Genomic DNA, 21,936 nt, shown 5'->3' on the forward strand with positions numbered 1-21,936 from the left:
CGTCGGGACGTTCGTTGGGCTCTACATCTGTAGTTAGCTAACTTTCAACTGTACGTCGGGACGTGCGTTGGGCTCTACGTCTGTAGTTAACTAATTTCAGCTCTACGTCGGGACGTGCGTTGGGCTCTACGTCTGTAGTTAGCTAACTTTCAGCTCTACGTCGGGACGTGCGTTGGGCTCTACGTCGGGACGTGCGTTGGGCTCTACGTCGGGATTTAGCTTACTTTCAGCTCTACGTCGGGACGTGCGTTGGGCGCTACGTCGGGACGTGCGTTGTCCTCTACGCCGGGACGTGCGTTGGGCGCTACGTCGGGACGTGCGTTGTCCTCTACGCCGGGACGTGCGTTGGCCTCTAAGTCGGGACGTGCGTTGGCCTCTACGTCGGGACGTGCGTTGGCCTCTACGTCGGGACGTGCGTTGGCCTCTACGTCGGGATTTAGCTTACTTTCAGCTCTACGTCGGGACGTGCGTTGGGCGCTACGTCGGGACGTGCGTTGGGCGTTGCTTCGGGACGTGCGTTGGGCGCTACGTCGGGATTTAGCTTACTTTCAGCTCTACGTCGGGACGTGCGTTGGGCTCTACGTTGGGACGTGCGGTGGGCTCTACGTCGGGACGTGCGTTGGGCTCTACGTCGGGATTTAGCTTACTTTCAGCTCTACGTCGGGACGTGCGTTGGCCTCTACTTCGGGACGTGCGTTGGCCTCTACTTCGGGATTTAGCTTACTTTCAGCTCTACGTCGGGACGTGCGTTGGCCTCTACGTCGGGACGTGCGTTGGCCTCTACGTCGGGATTTAGCTTACTTTCAGCTCTACGTCGGGACGTGTGTTGGGCTCTACGTCGGGATTTAGCTTACTTTCAGCTCTACGTCGGGACGTGCGTTGGGCTTTACGTCGGGACGTGCGTTGGGCTCTACGTCGGGACGTGCGTTGGGCTCTACGTCTGTAGTTAGCTAACTTTCAGCTCTACGTCGGGACGTGCGTTGGGCTCTACGTCGGGACGTGCCTTGGGCTCTACGTCGGGATTTAGCTTACTTTCAGCTCTACGTCGGGACGTGCGTTGGGCTCCACGTCGGGACGTGCGTTGGGCTCTACGTCGGGACGTGCGTTGGGCTCTACGTCTGTAGTTAGCTAACTTTCTGCTCTACGTCGGGACGTGCGTTGGGCTCTACGTTTGTAGTTAGCTAACTTTCAGCTCTACGTCGGGACGTGCGTTGGGCTCTACGTCGGGACGTGCGTTGGGCTCTACGTCGGGACGTGCGTTGGGCTCTACGTCGGGATTTAGTTTACTTTCAGCTCTACGTCGGGACGTGCGTTGGCCTCTACGTCGGGACGTGCGTTGGGCTCTACGTCGGGACGTGCGTTGGCCTCTACGTCGGGACGTGCGTTGGCTTCTACGTCGGGATTTAGCTTACCTTCAGCTCTACGTCGGGACGTGCATTGGGCTCTACGTCGGGACGTGCGTTGGGCTCTACGTCGGGACGCGCGTTGGGCTCTACGTCGGGACGCGCGTTGGGCTCTACGTCTGTAGTTAGCTAACTTTCAGCTCTACGTCGGGACGCGTGTTGGGCTCTTCGTCTGTAGTTAGCTAACTTTCAGCTCTACGTCGGGACGTGCGTTGGGCTCTACGTCGGGACGTGCGTTGGGCTCTAGGTCCCGACGTGCGTTGGGCTCTAGGTCGGGATTTAGCTTACCTTCAGGTCTACGTCGGGACGTGCGTTGGGCTCTACGTCGGGACGTGCGTTGGGCTCTACGTCGGGACGTGCGTTGGGCTCTACATCTGTAGTTAGCTAAGTTTCAGCTCTATGTCGGGACGTGCGTTGGGCTCTACGTCTGTAGTTAGCTAACTTTCAGCTCTACGTCGGGACGTGCGTTGGGCTCTACGTCGGGACGTGCGTTGGGCTCTACGTCTGTAGTTAGCTTACTTTCAGCTCTATGTCGGGACGTGCGTTGGGCTCTACGTCGGGATTTAGCTAACTTTCAGCTCTACGTCGGGACGTGCGTTGGGCTCTACATCTGTAGTTAGCTAACTTTCAGCTCTACGTCAAGACGTGCGTTGGGAGCTACGTCGGAACGTGCGTTGGGCTCTACGTCGGGACGTGCGTTGAGCTCTACGTCGAGACGTGCGTTGGGCTCTACGTCGGGATTTAGCTTACTTTCAGCTCTACGTCGGGACGTGCGTTGGGCTCTACGTCGGGACGTGCGTTGGCCTCTACGTCGGGATTTAGCTTACTTTCAGCTCTACGTCGGGACGTGCGTTGGGCGCTACGTCGGGACGTGCGTTGGGCGCTACGTCGGGACGTGCGTTGGGCGCTACGTCGGGACGTGCGTTGGGCGCTATGTCGGGATTTAGCTTACTTTCAGCTCTACCTCGGGACGTGCGTTGGGCTCTATGTCGGGATGTGCGTTGGGCTCTACGTCAGGACGTGCGTTGGGCTCTACGTCGGGACGTGCGTTGGGCTCTACGTCGGGATTTAGCTTACTTTCAGATCTACGTCGGGACGTGCGTTGGCCTCTACGTCGGGACGTGCGTTGGCCTCTACGTCGGGATTTAGCTTACTTTCAGCTCTACATCGGGACGTGCGTTGGCCTCTACGTCGGGACGTGCGTTGGCCTCTACGTCGGGATTTAGCTTACTTTCAGCTCTACGTCGGGACGTCCGTTGGGCTCTACGTCGGGATTTAGCTTACTTTCAGCTCTACGTCGGGACGTGCGTTGGGCTCTAAGTCGGGACGTGCGTTGGGCTCTACGTCGGGATTTAGCTTACTTTAAGCTCTACGTCGGGACGTGCGTTGGGCTCTACGTCGGGACGTGCGTTGGGCTCTACGTCGGGACGTGCGTTGGGCTCTACGTCGGGATTTAGTTTACTTTCAGCTCTACGTCGGGACGTGCGTTGGCCTCTACGTCGGGACGTGCGTTGGGCTCTACGTCGGGACGTGCGTTGGCCTCTACGTCGGGACGTGCGTTGGCTTCTACGTCGGGATTTAGCTTACCTTCAGCTCTACGTCGCGACGTGCGTTGGGCTCTACGTCGGGACGTGCGTTGGGCTCTACGTCGGGACGCGCGTTGGGCTCTACGTCGGGACGCGCGTTGGGCTCTACGTCGGGACGCGCGTTGGGCTCTACGTCTGTAGTTAGCTAACTTTCAGCTCTACGTCGGGACGCGCGTTGGGCTCTTCGTCTGTAGTTAGCTAACTTTCAGCTCTACGTCGGGACGCGCGTTGGGCTCTTCGTCTGTAGTTAGCTAACTTTCAGCTCTACGTCGGGACGTGCGTTGGGCTCTACGTCGGGACGTGCGTTGGGCTCTAGGTCGGGATTTAGCTTACCTTCAGGTCTACGTCGGGACGTGCGTTGGGCTCTACGTCGGGACGTGCGTTGGGCTCTACGTCGGGACGTGCGTTGGGCTCTACGTCTGTAGTTAGCTAAGTTTCAGCTCTATGTCGGGACGTGCGTTGGGCTCTACGTCTGTAGTTAGCTAACTTTCAGCTCTACGTCGGGACGTGCGTTGGGCTCTACGTCGGGACGTGCGTTGGGCTCTACGTCGGGATTTAGCTAACTTTCAGCTCTACGTCGGGACGTGCGTTGGGCTCTACATCTGTAGTTAGCTAACTTTCAGCTCTACGTCAAGACGTGCGTTGGGAGCTACGTCGGAACGTGCGTTGGGCTCTACGTCGGGACGTGCGTTGAGCTCTACGTCGGGACGTGCGTTGGGCTCTACGTCGGGATTTAGCTTACTTTCAGCTCTACGTCGGGACGTGCGTTGGGCGCTACGTCGGGACGTGCGTTGGGCGCTACGTCGGGACGTGCGTTGGGCGCTACTTCGGGACATGTGTTGGGCGCTATGTCGGGATTTAGCTTACTTTCAGCTCTACCTCGGGACGTGCGTTGGGCTCTATGTCGGGATGTGCGTTGGGCTCTACGTCAGGACGTGCGTTGGGCTCTACGTCGGGACGTGCGTTGGGCTCTACGTCGGGACGTGCGTTGGGCTCTACGTCGGGATTTAGCTTACTTTCAGATCTACGTCGGGACGTGCGTTGGCCTCTACGTCGGGACGTGCGTTGGCCTCTACGTCGGGATTTAGCTTACTTTCAGCTCTACATCGGGACGTGCGTTGGCCTCTACGTCGGGACGTGCGTTGGCCTCTACGTCGGGATTTAGCTTACTTTCAGCTCTACGTCGGGACGTCCGTTGGGCTCTACGTCGGGATTTAGCTTACTTTCAGCTCTACGTCGGGACGTGCGTTGGGCTCTAAGTCGGGACGTGCGTTGGGCTCTACGTCGGGATTTAGCTTACTTTAAGCTCTACGTCGGGACGTGCGTTGGGCTCTACGTCGGGACGTGCGTTGGGGTCTACGTCGGGACGTGCGTTGGGCTCTACGTCGGGATTTAGCTTACTTTCAGGTCTACGTCGGGACGTGCGTTGGGCTCTACGTCGGGACGTGCGTTGGGCTCTACGTCGGGACGTGCGTTGGGCTCTACGTCGGGATTTAGCTTACTTTTCAGCTCTACGTCGGGACGTGCGTTGGCCTCTACGTCGGGACGTGCGTTGGCCTCTACGTCAGGACGTGCGTTGGCCTCTACGTCGGGATTTAGCTTACTTTCAGCTCTACGTCGGGACGTGCGTTGGATGCTACGTCGGGACGTGCATTGGGCGCTATGTCGGGACGTGCGTTGGGCGCTACTTCGGGACGTGCGTTGGGCGCTACGTTGGAATTTAGCTTACTTTCAGCTCTACGTCGGGAGGTGCGTTGGGCTCTACGTCGGGACGTGCGTTGGGCTCTACGTCGGGACGTGCGTTGGGCTCTACGTCGGGATTTAGCTTACTTTCAGCTCTACGTCGGGACGTGCGTTGGGCTCTACGTCGGGACGTGCGTTGGGCTCTACGTCGGGATTTAGCTTACTTTCAGCTCTACGTCGGGACGTGCGTTGGCCTCTACGTCGGCATTTAGCTTACTTTCAGCTCTACGTCGGTACGTGCGTTGGGCTCTACGTCGGGACGTGCGTTGGGCTCTACGTCGGGACGTGCGTTGGGCTCTACGTCGGGATTTAGCTTACTTTCAGGTCTACGTCGGGACGTGCGTTGGGCTCTACGTCGGGACGTGCGTTGGGCTCTACGTCGGGACGTGCGTTGGGCTCTACGTCGGGATTTAGCTTATTTTTCAGGTCTACGTCGGGACGTGCGTTGGGCTCTACGTCGGGACGTGCGTTGGGCTCTACGTCTGTAGTTAGCTAACTTTCAGCTCTACGTCGGGACGTGCGTTGGGCTCTACGTCGGGACGTGCGTTGGGCTCTACGTCGGGACGTGCGTTGGGCTCTACGTCTGTAGTCAGCTAATTTTCAGCTCTACGTCGGGACGTGCGTTGGGCTCTACGTCGGGACGTGCGTTGGGCTCTACGTCGGGATTTAGCTTACTTTCAGCTCTACGTCGGGACGTGCGTTGGGCTCTACGTCGGGACGTGCGTTGGGCTCTACGTCGGGATTTAGCTTACTTTCAGCTCTACGTCGGGACGTGCCTTGGCCTCTACGTCGGCATTTAGCTTACTTTCAGCTCTACGTCGGGACGTGCGTTGGGCTCTACGTCTAGAGGTGCGTTGGGCTCTACGTCGGGAGGTGCGTTGGGCTCTACGTCGGGACGTGCGTTGGGTTCTACGTCGGGACCTGCGTTGGGCTCTACGTCTGTAGTTAGCTAACTTTCTGCTCTACGTCGGGACGTGCGTTGGGCTCTACGTCTGTAGTTAGCTAACTTTCAGCTCTACGTCGGGACGTGCGTTGGGCTGTACGTCGGGACGTGCGTTGGGCTCTACGTTGGGACGTGCGTTGGGCTCTACGTCGGGATTTAGCTTACTTTCAGCTCTACGTCGGGACGTGCGTTGCCTCTACGTCGGGACGTGCGTTGGGCGCTACGTCAGGACGTGCGTTGGCCTCTACGTCGGGACGTGCGTTGGCCTCTACGTCGGGATTTAGCTTACTTTCAGCTCTACGTCGGGACGTACGTTGGCCTCTACGTCGGGACGTGCGTTGGGCTCTACGTCGGGACACGCGTTGGGCTCTACGTCGGGACGCGCGTTGGGCTCTACGTCTGTAGTTAGCTAACTTTCAGCTCTACGTCGGGACGCGCGTTGGGCTCTTCGTCTGTAGTTAGCTAACTTTCAGCTCTACGTCGGGACGTGCGTTGGGCTCTACGTCGGGACGTGCTTTGGGCTCTACGTCGGGACGTGCGTTGGGCTCTACGTCGGGATTTAGATTACTTTCAGCTCTACGTCGGGACGTGCGTTGTGCTCTACGTCGGGACGTGCGTTGGGCTCTACGTCGGGACGTGCTTTGGGCTCTACGTCGGGATTTAGCTTACTTTCAGCTCTACGTCGGGACGTGCGTTGGGCTCTACTTCGGGACGTGCGTTGGGCACTACGTCGGGACGTGCGTTGGCCTCTACGTCGGGATTTAGCTTTTTTTCAGGTCTACGTCGGGACGTGCGTTGGGCTCTACTTCGGGACGTGCGTTGGGCTCTACGTCGGGACGTGCGTTGGGCTCTACGTTGGGATTTAGCTTACTTTCAGCTCTACGTCGGGACGTGCGTTGGGCTCTACATCGGGACGTGCGTTGGGCTCTACGTCGGGATTTAGCTTACTTTCAGCTCTACGTCGCGACGTGCGTTGGCCTCTACGTCGGGACGTGCGTTGGGCGCTACGTCGGGACGTGCGTTGGCCTCTACGTCGGGACGTGCGTTGGCCTCTACGTCGGGATTTAGCTTACTTTCAGCTCTACGTCGGGACACGCGTTGGGCTCTACGTCGGGACGTGCGTTGGGCTCTACGTCGGGACACGCGTTGGGCTCTACGTCGGGACGCGCGTTGGGCTCTACGTCTGTAGTTAGCTAACTTTCAGGTCTACGTCGGGACGCGCGTTGGGCTCTTCGTCTGTAGTTAGCTAAGTTTCAGCTCTACGTCGGGACGTGCGTTGGGCTCTACGTCGGGATTTAGCTTACTTTCAGCTCTACGTCGGGACGTGCGTTGGCCTCTACGTCGGGACGTGCGTTGGCCTCTACGTCGGGATTTAGCTTACTTTCAGCTCTACGTCGGGACGTGCGTTGGGCGCTACGTCGGGACGTGCGTTGGGCGCTACTTCGGGACATGTGTTGGGCGCTATGTCGGGATTTAGCTTACTTTCAGCTCTACGTCGGGACGTGCGTTGGGCTCTATGTCGGGATGTGCGTTGGGCTCTACGTCGGGACGTGCGTTGGGCTCTACGTCGGGACGTGCGTTGGGCTCTACGTCGGGACGTGCGTTGGGCTCTACGTCGGGATTTAGCTTACTTTCAGCTCTAAGTCGGGACGTGCGTTGGCCTCTACGTCGGGACGTGCGTTCGCCTCTACGTCGGGATTTAGCTTACTTTCAGCTCTACATCGGGACGTGCGTTGGGCTCTACGTCGGGACGTGCGTTGGGCTCTACGTCGGGATTTAGCTTACTTTCAGCTCTACGTCGGGACGTGCGTTGGACTCTACGTCGGGACGTGCGTTGGGCTCTACGTCGGGACGTGCGTTGGGTTCTACGTCGGGACGTGCGTTGGGCTCTACGTCTGTAGTTTGCTAACTTTCAGCTCTACGTCGGGACGTGCGTTGGGCTCTACGTCGGGAAGTGCGTTGGGCTCTACGTCTGTAGTTTGCTAACTTTCAGCTCTACGTCGGGACGTGCGTTGGGCTCTACGTCGGGACGTGCATTGGGCTCTACGTCGGGACGTGCGTTGGGCTCTACGTCGGGATTTAGCTTACTTTAAGCTCTACGTCGGGACGTGCGTTGGGCTCTACGTCGGGACGTGCGTTGGGGTCTACGTCCGGACGTGCGTTGGGCTCTACGTCGGGATTTAGCTTACTTTCAGGTCTACGTCGGGACGTGCGTTCGGCTCTACGTCGGGACGTGCGTTGGCCTCTAAGTCGGGACGTGCGTTGGCCTCTACGTCGGGACGTGCGTTGGCCTCTACGTCGGGATTTAGCTTACTTTCAGCTCTACGTCGGGACGTGCGTTGGGCGCTACGTCGGGACGTGCGTTGGGCGCTAGGTCGGGACGTGCGTTGGGCGTTGCTTCGGGACGTGCGTTGGGCGCTACGTCGGGATTTAGCTTACTTTCAGCTCTACGTCGGGACGTGCGTTGGGCTCTACGTTGGGACGTGCGGTGGGCTCTACGTCGGGACGTGCGTTGGGCTCTACGTCGGGATTTAGCTTACTTTCAGCTCTACGTCGGGACGTGCGTTGGCCTCTACGTCGGGACGTGCGTTGGCCTCTACTTCGGGATTTAGCTTACTTTCAGCTCTACGTCGGGACGTGCGTTGGGCTCTACGTCGGGACGTGCGTTGGGTTCTACGTCGGGACCTGCGTTGGGCTCTACGTCTGTAGTTAGCTAACTTTCTGCTCTACGTCGGGACGTGCGTTGGGCTCTACGTCTGTAGTTAGCTAACTTTCAGCTCTACGTCGGGACGTGCGTTGGGCTGTACGTCGGGACGTGCGTTGGGCTCTACGTTGGGACGTGCGTTGGGCTCTACGTCGGGATTTAGCTTACTTTCAGCTCTACGTCGGGACGTGCGTTGCCTCTACGTCGGGACGTGCGTTGGGCGCTACGTCAGGACGTGCGTTGGCCTCTACGTCGGGACGTGCGTTGGCCTCTACGTCGGGATTTAGCTTACTTTCAGCTCTACGTCGGGACGTACGTTGGCCTCTACGTCGGGACGTGCGTTGGGCTCTACGTCGGGACACGCGTTGGGCTCTACGTCGGGACGCGCGTTGGGCTCTACGTCTGTAGTTAGCTAACTTTCAGCTCTACGTCGGGACGCGCGTTGGGCTCTTCGTCTGTAGTTAGCTAACTTTCAGCTCTACGTCGGGACGTGCGTTGGGCTCTACGTCGGGACGTGCTTTGGGCTCTACGTCGGGACGTGCGTTGGGCTCTACGTCGGGATTTAGATTACTTTCAGCTCTACGTCGGGACGTGCGTTGTGCTCTACGTCGGGACGTGCGTTGGGCTCTACGTCGGGACGTGCTTTGGGCTCTACGTCGGGATTTAGCTTACTTTCAGCTCTACGTCGGGACGTGCGTTGGGCTCTACTTCGGGACGTGCGTTGGGCACTACGTCGGGACGTGCGTTGGCCTCTACGTCGGGATTTAGCTTTTTTTCAGGTCTACGTCGGGACGTGCGTTGGGCTCTACTTCGGGACGTGCGTTGGGCTCTACGTCGGGACGTGCGTTGGGCTCTACGTTGGGATTTAGCTTACTTTCAGCTCTACGTCGGGACGTGCGTTGGGCTCTACATCGGGACGTGCGTTGGGCTCTACGTCGGGATTTAGCTTACTTTCAGCTCTACGTCGCGACGTGCGTTGGCCTCTACGTCGGGACGTGCGTTGGGCGCTACGTCGGGACGTGCGTTGGCCTCTACGTCGGGACGTGCGTTGGCCTCTACGTCGGGATTTAGCTTACTTTCAGCTCTACGTCGGGACACGCGTTGGGCTCTACGTCGGGACGTGCGTTGGGCTCTACGTCGGGACACGCGTTGGGCTCTACGTCGGGACGCGCGTTGGGCTCTACGTCTGTAGTTAGCTAACTTTCAGGTCTACGTCGGGACGCGCGTTGGGCTCTTCGTCTGTAGTTAGCTAAGTTTCAGCTCTACGTCGGGACGTGCGTTGGGCTCTACGTCGGGATTTAGCTTACTTTCAGCTCTACGTCGGGACGTGCGTTGGCCTCTACGTCGGGACGTGCGTTGGCCTCTACGTCGGGATTTAGCTTACTTTCAGCTCTACGTCGGGACGTGCGTTGGGCGCTACGTCGGGACGTGCGTTGGGCGCTACTTCGGGACATGTGTTGGGCGCTATGTCGGGATTTAGCTTACTTTCAGCTCTACGTCGGGACGTGCGTTGGGCTCTATGTCGGGATGTGCGTTGGGCTCTACGTCGGGACGTGCGTTGGGCTCTACGTCGGGACGTGCGTTGGGCTCTACGTCGGGACGTGCGTTGGGCTCTACGTCGGGATTTAGCTTACTTTCAGCTCTAAGTCGGGACGTGCGTTGGCCTCTACGTCGGGACGTGCGTTCGCCTCTACGTCGGGATTTAGCTTACTTTCAGCTCTACATCGGGACGTGCGTTGGGCTCTACGTCGGGACGTGCGTTGGGCTCTACGTCGGGATTTAGCTTACTTTCAGCTCTACGTCGGGACGTGCGTTGGACTCTACGTCGGGACGTGCGTTGGGCTCTACGTCGGGACGTGCGTTGGGTTCTACGTCGGGACGTGCGTTGGGCTCTACGTCTGTAGTTTGCTAACTTTCAGCTCTACGTCGGGACGTGCGTTGGGCTCTACGTCGGGAAGTGCGTTGGGCTCTACGTCTGTAGTTTGCTAACTTTCAGCTCTACGTCGGGACGTGCGTTGGGCTCTACGTCGGGACGTGCATTGGGCTCTACGTCGGGACGTGCGTTGGGCTCTACGTCGGGATTTAGCTTACTTTAAGCTCTACGTCGGGACGTGCGTTGGGCTCTACGTCGGGACGTGCGTTGGGGTCTACGTCCGGACGTGCGTTGGGCTCTACGTCGGGATTTAGCTTACTTTCAGGTCTACGTCGGGACGTGCGTTCGGCTCTACGTCGGGACGTGCGTTGGCCTCTAAGTCGGGACGTGCGTTGGCCTCTACGTCGGGACGTGCGTTGGCCTCTACGTCGGGATTTAGCTTACTTTCAGCTCTACGTCGGGACGTGCGTTGGGCGCTACGTCGGGACGTGCGTTGGGCGCTAGGTCGGGACGTGCGTTGGGCGTTGCTTCGGGACGTGCGTTGGGCGCTACGTCGGGATTTAGCTTACTTTCAGCTCTACGTCGGGACGTGCGTTGGGCTCTACGTTGGGACGTGCGGTGGGCTCTACGTCGGGACGTGCGTTGGGCTCTACGTCGGGATTTAGCTTACTTTCAGCTCTACGTCGGGACGTGCGTTGGCCTCTACGTCGGGACGTGCGTTGGCCTCTACTTCGGGATTTAGCTTACTTTCAGCTCTACGTCGGGACGTGCGTTGGCCTCTACGTTGGGACGTGCGTTGGCCTCTACGTCGGGATTTAGCTTACTTTCAGCTCTACGTCGGGACGTGTGTTGGGCTCTACGTCGGGATTTAGCTTACTTTCAGCTCTACGTCGGGACGTGCGTTGGGCTCTACGTCGGGACGTGCGTTGGGCTCTACGTCGGGACGTGCGTTGGGCTCTACGTCTGTAGTTAGCTAACTTTCAGCTCTACGTCGGGACGTGCGTTGGGCTCTATGTCGGGACGTGCGTTGGGCTCTACGTCGCGACGTGCGTTGGGCTCTACGTCGGGATTTAGCTTACTTTCAGCTCTACGTCGGGACGTGCGTTGGGCTCCACGTCGGGACGTGCGTTGGGCTCTACGTCGGGACGTGCGTTGGGCTCTACGTCGGGATTTAGCTTACTTTCAGCTCTACGTCGGGACGTGCGTTGGCCTCTACGTCGGGACGTGCGTTGGGCTCTACGTCGGGACGTGCGTTGGCCTCTACGTCTGGACGTGCGTTGGCTTCTACGTCGGGATTTAGCTTACCTTCAGCTCTACGTCGCGACGTGCGTTGGGCTCTACGTCGGGACGTGCGTTGGGCTCTACGTCGGGACGCGCGTTGGGCTCTACGTCTGTAGTTAGCTAACTTTCAGCTCTACGTCGGGACGCGCGTTGGGCTCTTCGTCTGTAGTTAGCTAACTTTCAGCTCTACGTCGGGACGTGCGTTGGGCTCTTCGTCGGGACGTGCGTTGGGCTCTACGTCGGGACGTGCGTTGGGCTCTAGGTCGGGATTTAGCTTACCTTCAGGTCTACGTCGGGACGTGCGTTGGGCTCTATGTCGGGACGTGCGTTGGGCTCTACGTCGGGACGTGCGTTGGGCTCTACGTCTGTAGTTAGCTTACTTTCAGCTCTATGTCGGGACGTGCGTTGGGCTCTACGTCTGTAGTTAGCTAACTTTCAGCTCTACGTCGGGACGTGCGTTGGGCTCTACATCTGTAGTTAGCTAACATTCAGCTCTACGTCAAGACGTGCGTTGGGCGCTACGTCGGAACGTGCGTTGGGCTCTACGTCGGGATTTAGCTTACTTTAAGCTCTACGTCGGGACGTCCGTTGGGCTCTACGTCGGGATTTAGCTTACTTTCAGCTCTACGTCGGGACGTGCGTTGGCCTCTAAGTCGGGACGTGCGTTGGCCTCTACGTCGGGACGTGCGTTGGCCTCTACGTCGGGATTTAGCTTACTTTCAGCTCTACGTCGGGACGTGCGTTGGGCGCTACGTCGGGACGTGCGTTGGGCGCTAGGTCGGGACGTGCGTTGGGCGTTGCTTCGGGACGTGCGTTGGGCGCTACGTCGGGATTTAGCTTACTTTCAGCTCTACGTCGGGACGTGCGTTGGGCTCTACGTTGGGACGTGCGGTGGGCTCTACGTCGGGACGTGCGTTGGGCTCTACGTCGGGATTTAGCTTACTTTCAGCTCTACGTCGGGACGTGCGTTGGCCTCTACGTCGGGACGTGCGTTGGCCTCTACTTCGGGATTTAGCTTACTTTCAGCTCTACGTCGGGACGTGCGTTGGCCTCTACGTTGGGACGTGCGTTGGCCTCTACGTCGGGATTTAGCTTACTTTCAGCTCTACGTCGGGACGTGTGTTGGGCTCTACGTCGGGATTTAGCTTACTTTCAGCTCTACGTCGGGACGTGCGTTGGGCTCTACGTCGGGACGTGCGTTGGGCTCTACGTCGGGACGTGCGTTGGGCTCTACGTCTGTAGTTAGCTAACTTTCAGCTCTACGTCGGGACGTGCGTTGGGCTCTATGTCGGGACGTGCGTTGGGCTCTACGTCGGGACGTGCGTTGGGCTCTACGTCGGGATTTAGCTTACTTTCAGCTCTACGTCGGGACGTGCGTTGGGCTCCACGTCGGGACGTGCGTTGGGCTCTACGTCGGGACGTGCGTTGGGCTCTACGTCGGGATTTAGCTTACTTTCAGCTCTACGTCGGGACGTGCGTTGGGCTCTACGTCGGGACGTGCGTTGGGCTCTACGTCGGGACGTGCGTTGGCCTCTACGTCTGGACGTGCGTTGGCTTCTACGTCGGTATTTAGCTTACCTTCAGCTCTACGTCGCGACGTGCGTTGGGCTCTACGTCGGGACGTGCGTTGGGCTCTACGTCGGGACGCGCGTTGGGCTCTACGTCTGTAGTTAGCTAACTTTCAGCTCTACGTCGGGACGCGCGTTGGGCTCTTCGTCTGTAGTTAGCTAACTTTCAGCTCTACGTCGGGACGCGCGTTGGGCTCTTCGTCTGTAGTTAGCTAACTTTCAGCTCTACGTCGGGACGTGCGTTGGGCTCTACGTCGGGACGTGCGTTGGGCTCTACGTCGGGACGTGCGTTGGGCTCTAGGTCGGGATTTAGCTTACCTTCAGGTCTACGTCGGGACGTGCGTTGGGCTCTATGTCGGGACGTGCGTTGGGCTCTACGTCGGGACGTGCGTTGGGCTCTACGTCTGTAGTTAGCTTACTTTCAGCTCTACGTCGGGACGTGCGTTGGGCTCTACGTCGGGACGTGCGTTGGGCTCTACGTCTGTAGTCAGCTAATTTTCAGCTCTACGTCGGGACGTGCGTTGGGCTCTACGTCGGGACGTGCGTTGGGCTCTACGTCGGGACGTGCGTTGGGCTCTACGTCGGGATTTAGCTTACTTTCAGCTCTACGTCGGGACGTGCATTGGCCTCTACGTCGGCATTTAGCTTACTTTCAGCTCTACGTCGGGACGTGCGTTGGGCTCTACGTCGGGAGGTGCGTTGGGCTCTACGTCGGGAGGTGCGTTGGGCTCTACGTCGGGACGTGCGTTGGGTTCTACGTCGGGACCTGCGTTGGGCTCTACGTCTGTAGTTAGCTAACTTTCTGCTCTACGTCGGGACGTGCGTTGGGCTCTACGTCTGTAGTTAGCTAACTTTCAGCTCTACGTCGGGACGTGCGTTGGGCTCTATGTTGGGACGTGCGTTGGGCTCTACGTCGGGATTTAGCTTACTTTCAGCTCTAAATCGGGACGTGCGTTGGCCTCTACGTCGGGACGTGTGTTGGGCGCTACGTCGGGACGTGCGTTGGCCTCTACGTCGGGACGTGCGTTGGCCTCTACGTCGGGATTTAGCTTACTTTCAGCTCTACGTCGGGACGTGCGTTGGCCTCTACGTCGGGACGTGCGTTGGGCTCTACGTCGGGACGTGCGTTGGGCTCTACGTCGGGACGCGCGTTGGGCTCTACGTCTGTAGTTAGCTAACTTTCAGCTCTACGTCGGAACGCGCGTTGGGCTCTTCGTCTGTAGTTAGCTAACTTTCAGCTCTACGTCGGGACGTGCGTTGGGCTCTACGTCGGGACGTGCGTTGGGCTCTACGTCGGGATTTAGCTTACTTTCAGGTCTACGTCGGGACGTGCGTTGGGCTCTACGTCGGGACGTGCGTTGGGCTCTACGTCGGGATTTAGCTTACTTTCAGCTCTACGTCGGGACGTGCGTTGGGCTCTACTTCGGGACGTGCGTTGGGCTCTACGTCGGGACGTGCGTTGGGCTCTATGTCGGGATTTAGCTTATCTTCAGCTCTACGTCGGGACGTGCGTTGGCCTCTACGTCGGGACGTGCGTTGGCCTCTACGTCGGGATTTAGCTTACTTTCAGCTCTACGTCGGGACGTGCGTTGGCCTCTACGTCGGGACGTGCGTTGGGCGCTACGTCGGGACGTGCGTTGGGCTCTACGTCGGGATTTAGCTTACTTTCAGGTCTACGTCGGGACGTGCGTTGGGCTCTACGTCGGGACGTGCGTTGGGCTCTACGTCGGGACGTGCGTTGGGCTCTACGTCGGGATTTAGCTTACTTTCAGCTCTACGTCGGGACGTGCGTTGGGCTCTACGTCGGGACGTGCGTTGGGCACTACGTCGGGACGTGCGTTGGGCTCTACGTCGGGACGTGCGTTGGGCTCTACGTCGGGACGTGCGTTGGGCTCTACGTCGGGATTTAGCTTACTTTCAGCTCTACGTCGGGACGTGCGTTGGGCTCTACGTCGGGACGTGCGTTGGGCACTACGTCGGGACGTGCGTTGGGCTCTACTTCGGGATTTAGCTTACTTTCAGGTCTACGTCGGGACGTGCGTTGGGCTCTACTTCAGGACGTGCGTTGGGCTCTACGTCGGGACGTGCGTTGGGCTCTACGTTGGGATTTAGCTTACTTTCAGCTCTACGTCGGGACGTGCGTTGGGCTCTACGTCGGGACGTGCGTTGGGCTCTACGTCGGGATTTAGCTTGCTTTCAGCTCTACGTCGGGACGTGCGTTGGCCTCTACGTCGGGACGTGCGTTGGGCGCTACGTCGGGACGTGCGTTGGGCTCTACGTCGGGATTTAGCTTACTTTCAGGTCTACGTCGGGACGTGCGTTGGGCTCTACGTCGGGACGTGCGTTGGGCTCTACGTCGGGACGTGCGTTGGGCTCTACGTGGGGATTTAGCTTACTTTCAGCTCTACGTCGGGACGTGCGTTGGGCTCTACTTCGGGACGTGCGTTGGGCTCTACGTCGGGACGTGCGTTGGGCTCTATGTCGGGATTTAGCTTATCTTCAGCTCTACGTCGGGACGTGCGTTGGCCTCTACGTCGGGACGTGCGTTGGCCTCTACGTCGGGATTTAGCTTACTTTCAGCTCTACGTCGGGACGTGCGTTGGCCTCTACGTCGGGACGTGCGTTGGGCGCTACGTCGGGACGTGCGTTGGGCTCTACGTCGGGATTTAGCTTACTTTCAGGTCTACGTCGGGACGTGCGTTGGGCTCTACGTCGGGACGTGCGTTGGGCTCTACGTCGGGACGTGCGTTGGGCTCTACGTCGGGATTTAGCTTACTTTCAGCTCTACGTCGGGACGTGCGTTGGGCTCTACGTCGGGACGTGCGTTGGGCACTACGTCGGGACGTGCGTTGGGCTCTACTTCGGGATTTAGCTTACTTTCAGGTCTACGTCGGGACGTGCGTTGGGCTCTACTTCGGGACGTGCGTTGGGCTCTACGTCTGGACGTGAGTTGGGCTCTACGTTGGGATTTAGCTTACTTTCAGCTCTACGTCGGGACGTGCGTTGGGCTCTACGTCGGGACGTGCGTTGGGCTCTACGTCGGGATTTAGCTTACTTTCAGCTCTACGTCGGGACGTGCGTTGGCCTCTACGTCGGGACATGCGTTGGGCGCTACGTCGGGACGTGCGTTGGCCTCTACGTCGGGACGTGCGTTGGCCTCTACGTCGGGATTTAGCTTACTTTCAGCTCTACGTCGGGACGTGCGTTGGCCTCTACGTCGGGATTTAGCTTACTTTCAGCTCTACGTCGGGACGTGTGTTGGGCTCTACGTCGGGATTTAGCTTACTTTCAGCTCTACGTCGGGACGTGCGTTGGGCTCTACGTCGGGACGTGCGTTGGGCTCTACGTCGGGACGTGCGTTGGGCTCTACGTCTGTAGTTAGCTAACTTTCAGCTCTACGTCGGGACGTGCGTTGGGCTCTATGTCAGGACGTGCGTTGGGCTCTACGTCGGGACGTGCGTTGGGCTCTACGTCGGGATTTAGCTTACTTTCAGCTCTACGTCGGGACGTGCGTTGGGCTCCACGTCGGGACGTGCGTTGGGCTCTACGTCGGGACGTGCGTTGGGCTCTACGTTTGTAGTTAGCTAACTTTCAGCTCTACGTCGGGACGTGCGTTGGGCTCTACGTCGGGACGTGCGTTGGCCTCTACGTCGGGACGTGCGTTGGCCTCTACGTCAGGACGTGCGTTGGCCTCTACGTCGGGATTTAGCTTACTTTCAGCTCTACGTCGGGACGTGCGTTGGATGCTACGTCGGGACGTGCATTGGGCGCTACGTCGGGACGTGCGTTGGGCGCTACTTCGGGACGTGCGTTGGGCGCTACGTTGGAATTTAGCTTACTTTCAGCTCTACGTCAGGATGTGCGTTGGGCTCTATGTCGGGATGTGCGTTGGGCTCTACGTCGGGACGTGTGTTGGGCTCTACGTCGGGACGTGCGTTGGGCTCTACGTCGGGATTTAGCTTACTTTCAGCTCTACGTCGGGACGTGCGTTGGGCTCTACGTCGGGACGTGCGTTGGGCTCTACGTCGGGATTTAGCTTACTTTTAGCTCTACGTCGGGACGTGCGTTGGCCTCTACGTCGGCATTTAGCTTACTATCAGCTCTACGTCGGGACGTGCGTTGGGCTCTACGTCGGGACGTGCGTTGGGCTCTACGTCGGGACGTGCGTTGGGCTCTACGTCGGGATGTGCGTTGGGTTCTACGTCGGGACGTGCGTTGGGCTCTACGTCTGTAGTTAGCTAACTTTCAGCTCTACGTCGGGACGTGCGTTGGGCTCTACGTCGGGACGTGCGTTGGGCTCTACGTCGGGACGTGCGTTGGGCTCTACGTCGGGATTTAGCTTACTTCAAGCTCTACGTCGGGACGTGCGTTGGGCTCTACGTCGGGACGTGCGTTGGGCTCTACGTCGGGACGTGCGTTGGGCTCTATGTCCGGATTTAGCTTACTTTTCAGGTCTACGTCGGGACCTGCGTTGGGCTCTACGTCGGGACGTGCGTTCGGCTCTACGTCGGGACGTGCGTTGGGCTCTACGTCTGTAGTTAGCTAACTTTCAGCTCTACGTCGGGACGTGCGTTGGGCTCTACGTCGGGACGGGCGTTGGGCTCTACGTCTGTAGTCAGCTAATTTTCAGCTCTACGTCGGGACGTGCGTTGGGCTCTACGTCGGGACGTGCGTTGGGCTCTACGTCGGGACGTGCGTTGGGCTCTACGTCGGGATTTAGCTTACTTTCAGCTCTACGTCGGGACGTGTGTTGGGCTGTACGTCGGGACGTGCGTTGGGCTCTACGTCGGGATTTAGCTTACTTTCAGCTCTACGTCGGGACGTGCATTGGCCTCTACGTCGGCATTTAGCTTACTTTCAGCTCTACGTCGGGACGTGCGTTGGGCTCTACGTCGGGAGGTGCGTTGGGCTCTACGTCGGGAGGTGCGTTGGGCTCTACGTCGGGACGTGCGTTGGGTTCTACGTCGGGACCTGCGTTGGGATCTACGTCTGTAGTTAGCTAACTTTCTGCTCTACGTCGGGACGTGCGTTGGGCTCTACGTCTGTAGTTAGCTAACTTTCAGCTCTACGTCGGGACGTGCGTTGGGCTCTACGTCAGGACGTGCGTTGGGCTCTACGTCGGGATTTAGCTTACTTTCAGCTCTAAATCGGGACGTGCGTTGGCCTCTACGTCGGGACGTGCGTTGGGCGCTACGTCGGGACGTGCGTTGGCCTCTACGTCGGGACGTGCGCTGGCCTCTACGTCGGGATTTAGCTTACTTTCAGCTCTACGTCGGGACGTGCGTTGGCCTCTACGTCGGGACGTGCGTTGGGCTCTACGTCGGGACGTGCGTTGGGCTCTACGTCGGGACGCGCGTTGGGCTCTACGTCTGTAGTTAGCTAACTTTCAGCTCTACGTCGGAACGCGCGTTGGGCTCTTCGTCTGTAGTTAGCTAACTTTCAGCTCTACGTCGGGACGTGCGTTGGGCTCTACGTCGGGACGTGCGTTGGGCTCTACGTCGGGATTTAGCTTACTTTCAGGTCTACGTCGGGACGTGCGTTGGGCTCTACGTCGGGACGTGCGTTTGGCTCTACGTCGGGATTTAGCTTACTTTCAGGTCTACGTCGGGACGTGCGTTGGGCTCTACTTCGGGACGTGCGTTGGGCTCTACGTCGGGACGTGCGTTGGGCTCTATGTCGGGATTTAGCTTATCTTCACCTCTACGTCGGGACGTGCGTTGGCCTCTACGTCGGGACGTGCGTTGGCCTCTACGTCGGGATTTAGCTTACTTTCAGCTCTACGTCGGGACGTGCGTTGGCCTCTACGTCGGGACGTGCGTTGGGCGCTACGTCCGGACGTGCGTTGGGCTCTACGTCGGGATTTAGCTTACTTTCAGGTCTACGTCGGGACGTGCGTTGGGCTCTACGTCGGGACGTGCGTTGGGCTCTTCATCGGGACGTGCGTTGGGCTCTACGTCGGGATTTAGCTTACTTTCAGCTCTACGTCGGGACGTGCGTTGGGCTCTACGTCGGGACGTGCGTTGGGCACTACGTCGGGACGTGCGTTGGGCTCTACGTCGGGACGTGCGTTGGGCTCTACGTCGGGACCTGCGTTGGGCTCTACGTCGGGATTTAGCTTACTTTCAGCTCTACGTCGGGACGTGCGTTGGGCTCTACGTCGGGACGTGCGTTAGGCACTACGTCGGGACGTGCGTTGGGCTCTACTTCGGGATTTAGCTTACTTTCAGGTCTACGTCGGGACGTGCGTTCGGCTCTACTTCGGGACGTGCGTTGGGCTCTACGTCGGGACGTGCGTTGGGCTCTACGTTGGGATTTAGCTTACTTTCAGCTCTAGGTCGGGACGTGCGTTGGGCTCTACGTCGGGACGTGCGTTGGGCTCTACGTCGGGATTTAGCTTGCTTTCAGCTCTACGTCGGGACGTGCGTTGGCCTCTACGTCGGGACGTGCGTTGGGCGCTACGTCGGGACGTGCGTTGGGCTCTACGTCGGGATTTAGCTTACTTTCAGGTCTACGTCGGGACGTGCGTTGGGCTCTACGTCGGGACGTGCGTTGGGCTCTACGTCGGGACGTGCGTTGGGCTCTACGTCGGGATTTAGCTTACTTTCAGCTCTACGTCGGGACGTGCGTTGGGCTCTACTTCGGGACGTGCGTTGGGCTCTACGTCGGGACGTGCGTTGGGCTCTATGTCGGGATTTAGCTTATCTTCAGCTCTACGTCGGGACGTGCGTTGGCCTCTACGTCGGGACGTGCGTTGGCCTCTACGTCGGGATTTAGCTTACTTTCAGCTCTACGTCGGGACGTGCGTTGGCCTCTACGTCGGGACGTGCGTTGGGCGCTACGTCGGGACGTGCTTTGGGCTCTACGTCGGGACGTGCGTTGGGCTCTACGTCGGGATTTAGCTTACTTTCAGCTCTACGTCGGGACGTGCGTTGGGCTCTACGTCGGGACGTGCGTTGGGCACTACGTCGGGACGTGCGTTGGGCTCTACTTCGGGATTTAGCTTACTTTCAGGTCTACGTCGGGACGTGCGTTGGCCTCTACGTCGGGACATGCGTTGGGCGCTACGTCGGGACGTGCGTTGGCCTCTACGTCGGGACGTGCGTTGGCCTCTACGTCGGGACGTGCGTTGGGCTCTACGTTGGGATTTAGCTTACTTTCAGCTCTACGTCGGGACGTGCGTTGGGCTCTACGTCGGGACGTGCGTTGGGCTCTACGTCAGGATTTAGCTTACTTTCAGCTCTACGTCGGGACGTGCGTTGGCCTCTACGTCGGGACATGCGTTGGGCGCTACGTCGGGACGTGCGTTGGCCTCTACGTCGGGACGTGCGTTGGCCTCTACGTCGGGATTTAGCTTACTTTCAGCTCTACGTCGGGACATGCGTTGGCCTCTACGTCGGGACGTGCGTTGGGCTCTACGTCGGGACGTGCGTTGGTTTCTACGTCGGGACGCGCGTTGGGCTCTTCGTCTGTAGTTAGCTAACTTTCAGCTCTACGTCGGGACGCGCGTTGGGCTCTTCGTCTGTAGTTAGCTAAGTTTCAGCTCTACGTCGGGACGTGCGTTGGGCTCTACGTCGGGACGTGCGTTGGGCTCTACGTCGGGACGTGCGTTGGGCTCTACGTCGGGATTTAGCTTACTTTCAGCTCTACGTCGGGACGTGCGTTGGGCTCTACGTCGGGACGTGCGTTGGGCACTACGTCGGGACGTGCGTTGGGCTCTACGTCGGGACGTGCGTTGGGCTCTACGTCGGGATTTAGCTTACTTTCAGCTCTACGTCGGGACGTGCGTTGGGCTCTACGTTGGGACGTGCGTTGGGCACTATGTCGGGACGTGCGTTGGGCTCTACTTCGGGATTTAGCTTACTTTCAGGTCTACGTCGGGACGTGCGTTGGCCTCTACGTCGGGACGTGCGTTGGCCTCTACGTCGGGATTTAGCTTACTTTCAGCTCTACGTCGGGACGTGCGTTGGGCGCTACGTCGGGACGTGCGTTGGGCGCTAGGTCGGGACGTGCGTTGGGCGTTGCTTCGGGACGTGCGTTGGGCGCTACGTCGGGATTTAGCTTACTTTCAGCTCTACATCGGGACGTGCGTTGGCCTCTACGTCGGGACGTGCGTTGGCCTCTACTTCGGGATTTAGCTTACTTTCAGCTCTACGTCGGGACGTGCGTTGGGCTCTACGTCGGGACTTGCGTTGGGCTCTACGTCGGGATTTAGCTTACTTTCAGCTCTACGTCGGGACGTGCGTTGGGCTCTACGTCGGGACGTGCGTTGGGCTCTACGTCGGGACGTGCGTTGGGCTCTACGTCTGTAGTTAGCTAACTTTCTGCTCTACGTCAGGACGTGCGTTGGGCGCTATGTCAGGACGTGCGTTGGGCTCTACGTCGGGACGTGCGTTGGGCTCTACATCAGGATTTAGCTTACTTTCAGGTCTACGTCGGGACGTGCGTTGGGCTCTACGTCGGGACGTGCGTTGGGCTCTACGTCGGGACGTGCGTTGGGCTCTACGTCTGTAGTTAGCTAACTTTCTGCTCTACGTCGGGACGTGCGTTGGGCTCTACGTTTGTAGTTAGGTAACTTTCAGCTCTACGTCGGGACGTGCGTTGGGCGCTACGTCGGGACGTGCGTTGGGCTCTACGTCGGGACGTGCGTTGGGCTCTAAGTCGGGACGTGCGTTGGGCTCTACCTCGGGATTTAGCTTAATTTCAGCTCTACGTCGAGACGTGCGTTGGCCTCTACGTCGGGACGTGCGTTGGCCTCTACATCGGGACGTGCGTTGGGCTCTACGTCGGGACGTGCGTTGGGCTCTACGTCGGGATTTAGCTTACTTTCAGCTCTAC

Source organism: Leptosomus discolor, chromosome 24 (genome assembly GCF_034619465.1).
Source record: "Leptosomus discolor isolate bLepDis1 chromosome 24, bLepDis1.hap2, whole genome shotgun sequence".
NCBI lineage: Eukaryota > Metazoa > Chordata > Aves > Leptosomiformes > Leptosomidae > Leptosomus > Leptosomus discolor.